Source organism: Oryzias melastigma, linkage group LG13 (assembly GCF_002922805.2).
Source record: "Oryzias melastigma strain HK-1 linkage group LG13, ASM292280v2, whole genome shotgun sequence".
NCBI lineage: Eukaryota > Metazoa > Chordata > Actinopteri > Beloniformes > Adrianichthyidae > Oryzias > Oryzias melastigma.
This window is the reverse complement of record NC_050524.1, coordinates 27,318,503-27,329,740: the sequence shown is the minus strand read 5'-3', so window position 1 is coordinate 27,329,740 and position 11,238 is coordinate 27,318,503. Positions and strand designations below refer to the sequence as shown.

Here is an 11,238-nt window from a genome sequence, read left to right as displayed (position 1 = left end):
TTGTTTATTTTCCACTCTATAAATCACCCCATAATACCCTGATATATATATATATATTTAAACAACGGTGTGCCTTATAATCCAGAGCCCTTTATTAATATTCATTGATATTAATTAATTCTGGTTGTGCTTACCGATGTAGAAGTGATTTTGTGCGGTACGTTGTGCTCTGTCAAAAAGTTTGGTTGGGTCTTGTGCTAATGCTAATATGCTAACGCCTACATGTTAACGTGGCTAGCATGGCTAACCTGCACTTTTTTTATAAGCATTATTAATTCAGTTGGGAGTTAGTGTAGTCAATAAAATTCTAACTTTAAAAGTATTAATCTGCTTTTTTTGTGTGTTGCAAATAAGATTGGAAGTTACAGGTATTGTGAATAAGCTGACGTGGCTAACGCTTCTAAATTGGCTAATGTTTTGGAATGTTACACAATCTGTAGAATTACTGTGAAAACAGTAAATAAAAGCCCAATCCAAATTCTTCCCTTCTCCCTACCCCTCCATTTGAAGGGGCATTTTTAGTGCAAGAGTGAATTTTTTTTAAAATCCAACCCTCTAAGTCCTCCGTCGCGAGAGTAAACCGCGTCGCGCTGATAAGCACTTTTCTTCACGTGGATATGCTCTGAACCACAGAAGTTTACATTTAAATGTAAGTAATGACTTTTTGTTGTAGCATGACCTTTTCAAAGTTATAAAACTGCTGTTGTTATGTATATTTAAGTGCTGGGTGGGAGCTCCACGTTAACGCTAGCAGACTGGTGATTATTGATGACGTCATCGAACAAAAGTGATGTCCGAATTATGAGACACTATTTTTTCATAACTCTCCATTTGGAGGGCCAAATGAAGGGCAAGGAAGAAGGGAAGAATTTGGATTGGGCAAAAGTCTGACTTATCTCTGACTCTTTTGTCTCACTTAATGTCCCTTATTGTTCGTTGCACCTTTTATATGACATATTTTCGAAAATAAGCCACTCATTGTAGTGAGGACAATGTGGTAATACTAAAACATTTTAAAGATAAGATAAAACCTACATTTATCACAATGGAAATGTTTTAATCAAGCGCACCAGGGTGCTGTCGAAATATTTTATAGTAGGTGCAACATGATACCGCTGTATATTACTGTCATTAAACAGAGCAGGTCTTCACAAAGTGCAAGAGAGATTTCAGGTCATTTCTCCGTACCGCCTTTGTCTTTCAGGGATGCAGCGAGGCTGGAGCATGTCTCAGAGGACAGGTCCGCACACAGTGCAAATTACCACTTCATTCTAGAGACGCGCGAGGGTAAACAACAATATGCACTCATAGAAGATTCAGAACCACCAGTCGAGCTAACATTTGTCTGCTTAGATTGCAGGAGGAAGCTGAAAATAAATAGGGTTGTAAGTAACGCGATAACACCGGATTCAAGCCAGAAACTGGTCCGCCGTTTAAACTTAAGAAGTTTTCTGGGTTTATGCAAGTTTTTCTTTTTTGAGTTCTTCTCTTTATATTTCGATTTTTTTTAGTTTGTGTTGAATAGTTTTATTTTCTTAATGGCTTTTTTGATTAGTTTCAGGTCCATCAGTCATTGACATCTGAGGTTTATGTCCTTAATCGGATCATTTTGTGTTTCTGTTAGCTCTAATTCTGCAGGATTTTTTTTTTACTGGTTTGTCTGTTCTCATGTTAAGTTCAAGTTGTAAAAGCTTAAATTTGGTGCTCTCTTTCTATTTTATTTATGTTTTTAAAAAGCTAAATTTTTCACCACTTTTCTTTCATTTGCATTGTCTATTCACCTGGTCCATGATACCCTTCACTCTTCAGTAAAACAGCATCAGCAAGTGATTCACTGTTCATTTATTTTTTCTTTATTTTTACTTTTTTATATTTTTTAAAACCGTTTTTACATTTATTTGTATGATCCAGTATACCAATTTATGGCAATTGGGTTTGCATTTCTGAATTGTTAGATTTATACTTTAAAATAAATTATAGCTTCATTTAATTAATATTAGTATGACCTTTAAAATAAATTAATAAATTAAATAAATTTGAGATTAAACTAAATAAAAAACAAGATTTACATTATGAGATGGCTCTGATTTGATCTTAACAATGGTTAAATGAAACTTTTCAGACAAATTTGATGATTTTTCTTTTTTTTTGGTTTTGTTTTCGATTTAAGACAGAGTTCAAGGTTAAGAGTCACTCAAGTAAAAAGTTTTCCAGGAAATGAATAGATGTGCACTAAAAAATGTCTGCAAAACACATTCTCTAGTTAAAATGTCGAGGGGAAAACACACTGCTGTGCAAAAGCAGAACCTTTGCAAACATGCAAGAATCCAGAAACACGCTGTTTTATATTTCCCTGACCATGACCGTGAATCAGCAACCTGCATGAATTATAGCACTGCATTACGGATTCTCTCCACACCCAGTACCGCCTTTGCTCATGGAAACAAACACACAAGCAAACAGTGGAAGGATAGACATCATCAAATGTAAAAAATGATAAGTGCATGACTACTTTTGTGTTAGTCACTAAGACAGTTTTTACACTAACACAGATTTTTCCAAATGTTCATATGAGACACCTTTCGACTTCAGACATTTTTCAATGGAACATCATTCTTTGCAAAATTATCACAAATTTAAATCTTATTGTACTTCTCTATGCAGAATTCCAAAAAAAAGTGTGGTTGCATCTTTATACGTGTTTGTTTCTGTTATGGGATGTTTATCTTCGTTATAACCTATAGATGCCCTCACTACCAGCAATGCAAATGTGCCCTCTGTAGAGGAAACCTAAATATCTCCCAACCATTACTGGAATATCTCCTTTTGGTATCTACAGAGGAGGATTGGAACTTTACAATGAAACCAAATGTGAAGAGGCGGGAGGTTATGGAAGTTGTAGTTTTTGATGGATTCTAAATAATTAGATGGACAACATTTTTTTTTTTTTTTGGTAGTCAGTTATAAAACATATTTACAGCATGAAAAATTCCCCTTCCAATCACTATTTACTGCCTTTCTGTTATAACGTATATATCTTAAATGCTAAACACATTAGAATTAGAATTAAAATGTGTTAATCGTCTTAGTGAAAGAGTTGGACTTGAACCAAGCCTTTAAGAGGGTTGAACCAAACTGTCCAGGGATTTACGACCCAAACACATATGTAGACGTTTTGCATGTGTGCATGGACGTGTTGGAGATTGCTGATCCTCTAAATGCTGTCAGGCCTTAATTAAGCTAACTCCTGTAGTGCTGAGCTAAAGCTAACAATGCAAGTGATCCTTCCTCATTAGGCAAAGCACTCCACAAATTGCTCCCTCTTTGCTGTAGTACTTTTTACAGAGCGCTTCACAAGCACAACGACAGATCCACATCATTACACGTGCACACCCTGAATCACAGTCAGGGCCAAGCAGACTTAAGAAAAAAATGTGATTATGCTCACTAACCAAGGAGAAACAATAGGCTAACAAAACAGTGGGAGAGTATAAGTAGGTGGTGTGTCCTGATAGGTCAACCATGAGATAAAGCATGTTATAAAAGGCAGAAAAACACGAAAAACAAACTGGTTTGAACGTTGACTCAAATGAGGAAATCATTGCTTTATATTAGGTTGCAAATATGTTTCAATAATGCCACGTTCACACCTGGCTCAGTCATTCAGATGACTTCTCTCAATAAAAAGACTACATAAACGCACATATATGCACCAACAAATTATATAACATGCAATAATTGATTCAATTTTTCACTTTTTTCAGTGTATGTATGCGTAATTCGACTTGTAAAGTCACAATAATTAGATTTTTTAATCATCTTAAAAAAAATCAAAATATCTTTTTTTTTAGAGTTTTGAACATTTGAATTTCAAGAAAAAAAACATAACTAAGCAACTTTATATATATATAAAGCAGTATTCTGATATATTTTCTCCTATATTTTCTTCAGTCTGTTTAAATTTGTTAGAAATGTTCTCGTTCTTTTGTTTTGATGCTGTGTAGTCAAGATTTTTTTTATTTATTTATTTTCAATTGTATTTCCTTGCAGAGCTGTTATTGACATGTTAGAAAATAAAATCAATCAGTCATAGTTAACTAAATATCTAATTTAGTCTTTTTTGTTTCTACCGAGGAATCCATGGACTTCATTTTAAACGGCCACTGTAAATAAGAATCTACTCATAAAAATGTTCCTGCTTAACCCTTTGACACCTGAGGTATCGCCAGTGACGCTTAAACACACAAAAAACGTAACTTTTCAACCGTTAACACAATCAACGTCATTCCAGTAGATTCTGAAGGAGAAAAGCGGCTCGTTGAGCCGCTTTTCTCCTTCAGAATCTACTGGAATGACATTGATTGTGTTAGTAAATCAAAGAACATAAACTCTGGAGCTTCAGTGTTAAAGGGTTAAAAAATGTTCAGCAAAAACACCTTCATAAAGAAGACATAAAAAAAATCTATAACATAAATCACTACTTGTTTAGACAACAGTAATTGCGGCGTCACTGTATGGAAATAGAATTGTGAGCTTCCGTATTTCTTTTTTTTTTTTCTAAGTAAAAAAGCAAATATTTTATTCATGTGCACAACAATATATTAAGGCAATATTTGTACTGCCCATGGTATCATAAGATATGACACAACCCCTTACATGACCTGGTAAATGTGAATTTGCATAATGGTGACCCTCCTAAAAAAAAGAAAACATGAATAATTTATAATACATGCAAATGTGCTTTGCTTTAGTCTACATTTTTAAAGCATTAGCGTGGGAGGCTCCATCGCGCCCACATAAGCTGTGTGAACAGCCAATCTGTGCATTTAAAACTGCAAGAAAAACAGATTGAAAATGAGCCAACTCCCGCCTTTTATCTCTGTTTTCTTTTCTTCTACCTTTCCTTCTGTTTTTTTTTTTATTTTATTTCGTTTTCTTTTCATTCACAGTTCCAGTGTCACTCACACTGGAGTTTGTTGGCTGAGCCATCTGTTTTACATGATTTCCAGGGTGGTTTTACCGTCATAAATTTCACACGTGCTTTGATGCTTTTGTTTCAAATCAGGAGTGAGATCTCGCTTCCACTAAATCTCTGGCGTCCCAAAAATCTGACGCAGCAGCGAGCCCCCCCGAAGGATGCTTAACATGAAAAGGATTTTGCACTCTAAACATCAGCTTAACAAGCGAACAGCACGAGGGCCAACTACACCGATCAGGATGTGAGGAAAGCTGCTAGATTCCAAACAGATCATTTTCAAAGTCAATTCCGTTTTTCAAATATGAAAAGAAAATCTTCATTTAAAATGTTAATACCTGTCATTTTTGGGGGATTTGTGTTGCTTTCTGACATCCTTGCACACACCAGCAGACACAAACCCTCACACACTGACAAGCATCAGAGCAATGTCATGCCTCCAAGCCATGAGCAGCAGCAGCGAGGTCAGCAGGTCAGCATCTCTGCTTTTCAGAGTAAAAGAACAGATACAAGGAAAAAGTGGTCCCTAGATGGAGAGACACGGTAGATGGATAAAGGCAAGATGAGTCAATATGGAACAGAAAAGCAGGACAAAAAAGGATTAGTTGACTTTAAGAGTCATTATGGTGAAAAATGTCTTTTTTTGTTGAAGGATGAGTGGAGATATATAACAGTAAGCCAAAAAAAATCTCTAGTTGGGGTATGTCAAAGACATTGCAGTACTAAAAAAAAAGCTGCATTGTTCAGAGAAGCAGCTCAAGACACTGTGCTCCATTTTGTGAAATTATGCTTCCTGCTCTAACCTCTGCAATGACTGATAACTTTTTTAAATCTGGTTTTGGTACAAGAGCTTTCACAGTAGCACACTGCTGAGCAGCAAAAAAAAAAAAAAAAAAACAGCTCCTTTTTTTTTTCTAAACTTGCAGTATTTTTATATTTATAAGAGAGGGCCACAATCTCAGGGGAGCCAGAATTCACTAAGCAAACGATACGAAAGCTTTGGAGCAGCAGCAGAAGCAGCAGCAGAGAGCTGAGGATCACCCTCATTCTCTCACTTTCTACACCCCTTCCCTTTTTCTAGTTCACCTCTCCTCCTGCTCACATGCTGGGTCAGTTGAGCTCCTGCACTGCAGCAGAGTGGAATGGCGTGGTAAAATACTTTTTTTTTTCTTTTTTTATGATCCTGAGAGTCTGCAAACTGTTTCCCCCCTCCTTTGGAGTGCTTCTGTTTATTGTTTCAGACTTTGGTGAAAACCATTTTTTTTTCGATACAGCTGATATTGTGCAGAATGCAGCATTCAGCTCTGAGCAGAGTAACCTCTATTTAAAGAAGCGCCGCCATGATTTAGTCTGCACTTTGCAAAGAAGATCGACAGAGAAGCACAGGCAAGAGAGCGTTGGCCACACCGTCCAACTATCAAACACACAGCCACTGAAAGGGGAATGTGCCATTTTCTGTGCTGCACCTGCAATATCTTGCAGCTTCAGCACCACGGACAGAGGCATATTGGCTTTTCAGCAAACTGGAGATAATTCCCCTTTTCCCACAGAAGACAAAAAATAAAATAAAAAAATAGTACCACCGCACCCATACCCGAAATTAAAAGCATTCACAGACATAAATACATCCCTGACTTGTATGTATTATTCACTCTTTTCTTTGGACTCCTCTGCGGTTAATTGGACAATCGCAGCTTTTTTCAAGGACAAAAAGGAAAAACTGCAACTTCCTCTGTGCTGTTTTCTTCGTGGTCCCTTAATGATGGCGCCCTGTTCTCATAGGTTTTTCTGAGCTGTCTGGGCACCTCCTTCTCCCATCACTGATTTCAAAGAGATTTCTTACTCCCAATTCTTTAATTGCTCTCACAGTTCACTCTGCACTGGCACCCTAAATTTAATAGTGGGCTAATTTTGGTTTCAAATTTGTCACAAGAAAAAAAAAAAAAAAAATCTTTTTTTTTTTTTTCTCTCATACTGGGATCGGAAAACAGACGCATATGGATGTGAGCGCCGCTTTCCTCGTCTATCAGCCAGCAGCAGCTGGAGGGTAAAACACATCCAGAGCAACAATTTAAAAGCCTGAGAATAGAACGCCACACCAAGCTTGAAATTACATACTGCCTCTGCCCTGTCTCAGTCTCCTCGTCACATCATTTCCTTGTAAATTTAAAGAAAAAGACTTTGTTCACTGAAACTGTGTCAGAAGCGGCTCTTCCTTTTTTTTTTTTTTAATGGGCTTACGGTATCTCAAATCTTTTAAAATGTCCTAATTTGAAACGGCAATGTCACGCTGAGCGTTCCAATCAGATACCATTATTAATTATATCATGAATGGTAATACACAGGAACTGCTGCATTTCTTTAACCCTTTTACACTACAGCTCCAGTGTTTGTGTTCTTTGATTTACTGTAAGTTTTTTAAATGTTAATATGATCAACGAGCCGCTTTTCTTCTTCAGAATCTACTGGAATGACGTTGATCATATTATCAGTTGAAAGGTTATTATACGTTAAAGATTTTTTGTGTTTAGGCGTCATCAACGCCTCAGGTGTTCAAGGGTTAAGCATTTGTTTAATACATGAGATAGAAATTTCCCACTGGTGACATTTTAAAAAAACAGTCATTAACTGTTATGATTAGTAACAGGTAATTAGTCATTAATGTCCCAAAAAAATGACTTTCAGAATCTTACTACATTAGAAGAGCTAATTAGGCTTCATTTGTGTGTTCACTCATAAACTGCTAAAATAGTGATGCTTTTCTTTTGAATGATAGTGTCAGATAGTCAGATGAAAAGTGAACTAAAAACATAAAAAACAATAACAAATCCCCCAAAATTTTCAAAATCAGACATTAAAAACCTAAAACCAACACCGATAAGGAAACGGATAGGAAAGAAAAGGTGTCCCATGAATTAAAGCTGAAATAAATCTCCAAAAAGTTATTATTAATTAAAAAAAAATGCAATTTTTGTGGGAGGAAATAGTAAAATAAATATATAATATGGAAATAATGAATAATAAGATAAAAATGGACGAAGAACTTTTCATAAAAAGATGGGAGAACTGGACTATATACACAAGAACAATGTGATGTGTATTTGTTTTTTTCTTTCTCTGTTCTGCTTTTTGTTTCCCCCAGTTATTTATATATTGGTTGTGGTTTTTTTTTTCCCCTATATATATTTATATATTTACTTATAATGTATGCCCCCTTCTGTATGTGTATCCTAAATATGTAAAAAAAACAATATAAAGAAAGTGATAAAAAATGCAATTTTCTCCCCATTTTCACACTAATAAAACAAAAATAAACAAACATTTATCCACCTCTCTTCATTATTCGTCATATTCCACCAAATTCTCAAATGACTTGCTGACGTTGGTGCAGGATAGCAAGAGGATTTATTGGGATAAAACCATTCCATATGGGATAAAACATGAGAGGACTCGTTTGTGAAATATGGGACTGGGTGGATGACGGGCCAGGAGGGTAAAAGGTTGTCGAGATATTGACTAAAGCAAAAATGATCAATGATTCCAAAACTTTATTTATCTATTCATTCGGTAGTGGATGGGCACATTGAGTCTTGGAGTTAAACATTATGTTTAATCAATCAGAGTGCACACTAAAAATGCTGACCATATAGTCTGACGTTGCACTCGGGGAAGAGGAAGTGTGTGTCTGCAGTCATGTGCATGTGTGCAAGAGCAAAAAAAAAAAAAAAAAAAGGACAAATTTCTGTTCAAACATGAAATACAGCAGTTTGTGTTAAAGCAGAAAAACAAAAGGAGCCTTGCCGGTGTACATCTATGCTTCCAGATTTCTTTATATGAAAGGTGTCCTCTCAAAAGGGCAACAATAAACCGCCAGAAATAAAGCAACAATAACACAACACAACAAGGGAGAAATTTCAATGTAATGCAAGCTCATTGACTGGATGAGCGATGACCATTACAGGAGATGATTGCTCTACGCTATCTAATGTTTCTCTCCGTTAACAGGAAGGAAAGTAGTTTGCTACATATCGTCCACTTAGTGTAAGTTGACACATTTGAGAAGCTAGAACACCAATTTTCAACCACTCCTAGTAAACAGAAAAGAATTGAACAAATGTCATGCCTTAAAAAAATGCACATTCCCTCTTCAAGCAAATCTATGGACATTTTAATATTTATTTTCCCCAAGTTATTATTCTCTGTTAAAGAAAAAATAAATAAACCTATTTTTTTGTACTAGTTCAACCTTCAGTTTTTTATTTTTTCTTGTTTTGTTCTTCCTTTGTCTGTGTTTTGCTCCTGAAATGCACCAGCCTACAAATCAATGTGTGAAATGCCATAAAGAGCTAAATTAATCAAATGATGAGTCATGCTGTGAAGGAGAACATTTGGGATTAATTAACCCCCAAGTGATTTGAGTAAAAAAAGAAATAAATAATTGCCAATCCTAAAAGGAGACAAAGAAATAATAATAATAATAATACTTGAGTGTTTTCTTTGAATTTGCAGCAACCTTAAGCATAAACTGCAATGTTGATTTATCTACAATAACTTTCCCCATATATGTAAATTAATCCAATAAATTTTACTTGATCCAATATTAAAAAAAATGCATATATAGAAAATTAAAAGAGCCCATCTGGGCGTTATGATCAATAATCATTAAGGATAAACCTTTGTGCATAACACTAGAATATGTTTGAATGTAATTCATATAAAAATAGTTTAATCAATCCCAACACATTTTGGTTGCCCTCTTCTAGTAGGCTGTAAAAAGACAGTCACTTTAGAGGAAGAGGGACTAATTACATGTGCAAATTTAAACCGCGTCTTCCAATCAGATTTCCATTCAGCCACTCAATTACTGTTTATTTTCCTACATCAGCAATACCCATTCAGATAATGACAATTGCAGCTTGCCTCTCTGATTTGCTATCGCTCTTGAACGATCCACTTCAAAATAAGCAACGTTCACTCCTCTTGTTCTGGTGCTATTTGTCGTTTTGAGCTCCAGACTGTATCAATCTAGAAATGACTTTTAGGGGGTAAAAAACTAATCTGTGACTATTCATGTGGATTGAGCCATATCTAAATATACTCCTTTTAAAACTGATTTCAAATCCAATTTGAAGATATTTAACAGCAGTTTGGTTCCAGAATCTGCCTGTCTGGTAGCGTTTCCTTGCATCACCAGTAGTTGAATCTTTTAACAGGCCTTTTTAATGGCGCCTCAGTAAAAAGACCTGTTAATTACAGCTTTCCACATATGTTCCCATGTCATCAATCCTTTTCATCATTTGATTAAAGAGCTTGATTTTATTAAGAAGGCTATACCAGACGCATAATCACTATACAATGATTTAACATTACCTTTACAATTAAATTCGTCACTGAAATTACAGAATAAATATATGCACATTGTTCTTCAAATCTTCGTGAGAGAGAGAGAAAAACATTAAAAGTGCCTCCTACAAAGCTGTTAGTGGGTGGGTGGTGATGGGGGAATCCAGAAGCAATGACGGGAAGGGAGGGGTCTTAACAAACTGTGTGGAAATATCAAGAAAAACCTTCAGCTCGTCTCATCACAATATTCACAAATGTTTTGCCCTCCAGAAGTAGGTGAATCCTTTGTGTGAGAAGCACCCTGATATCGACAATTGTCCTTGTTGATAGTAACAACCATATTAATAAGATATAAAAATTAAATAGCACACTGAACCATAAAGGTTTTGCAGTATCTCTGTTCATAATTGTAACATAATAGTAGTTCTGTTTAAATCCTCTCACTTCCTGCACTGAAGCGAGTGCATGCAGCAAACTGCAGTTCATTTTTGATATAAGTATATATATATATATTTATATATATATATATATATATAATTTTTTCTGTCTTTTGATTTTTTTACAAACTTTATGTGTACAGCCTCCACGTGTTTGTACATCCTATTTGTGGATAAAAGAGAAAGGAAAAAAAAACAAAAAAAGTCGAGGGAGACGTCCAGCTCCCGTTTGTCTTCATGATAACTGGTACCATGGTAACTCCGTAAAAAATGATTTTTTTACTGGCAGATGTATGTGAACACGTTTTGAACCTCAATGCCCCCTTTTGTTTTTCTTTTGCAATGATGTGGACATTTAGATATTTATATATATATATATATATTATAAAAATAACGGTTGTTGACATTGCTGGCTACTTTGAAAAAAAGGCACTTAATTGAAATATCTGAGAATGACCTCTTCTCCAGTTGGTGCATGTGGGG

At 35.5% G+C, this 11,238-nt stretch overlaps 1 protein-coding gene across 1 annotated transcript in view; it reads right to left on the bottom strand.

The window, feature by feature from the left end:
- Positions 1-41: 41 nt before the first annotated feature.
- The window catches only part of slitrk3a (SLIT and NTRK-like family, member 3a), an 18,897-nt gene continuing 7,700 nt past the window's right edge, over positions 42-11,238 (bottom strand). The window contains exons 4-5 of the mRNA XM_024277291.2: positions 900-907; positions 42-59 (exon numbers count right to left, since the gene is read on the bottom strand). The gene's annotated coding sequence lies outside the window, so the exon portion shown is untranslated. The remainder of the gene's footprint in view (positions 60-899; positions 908-11,238) is intronic.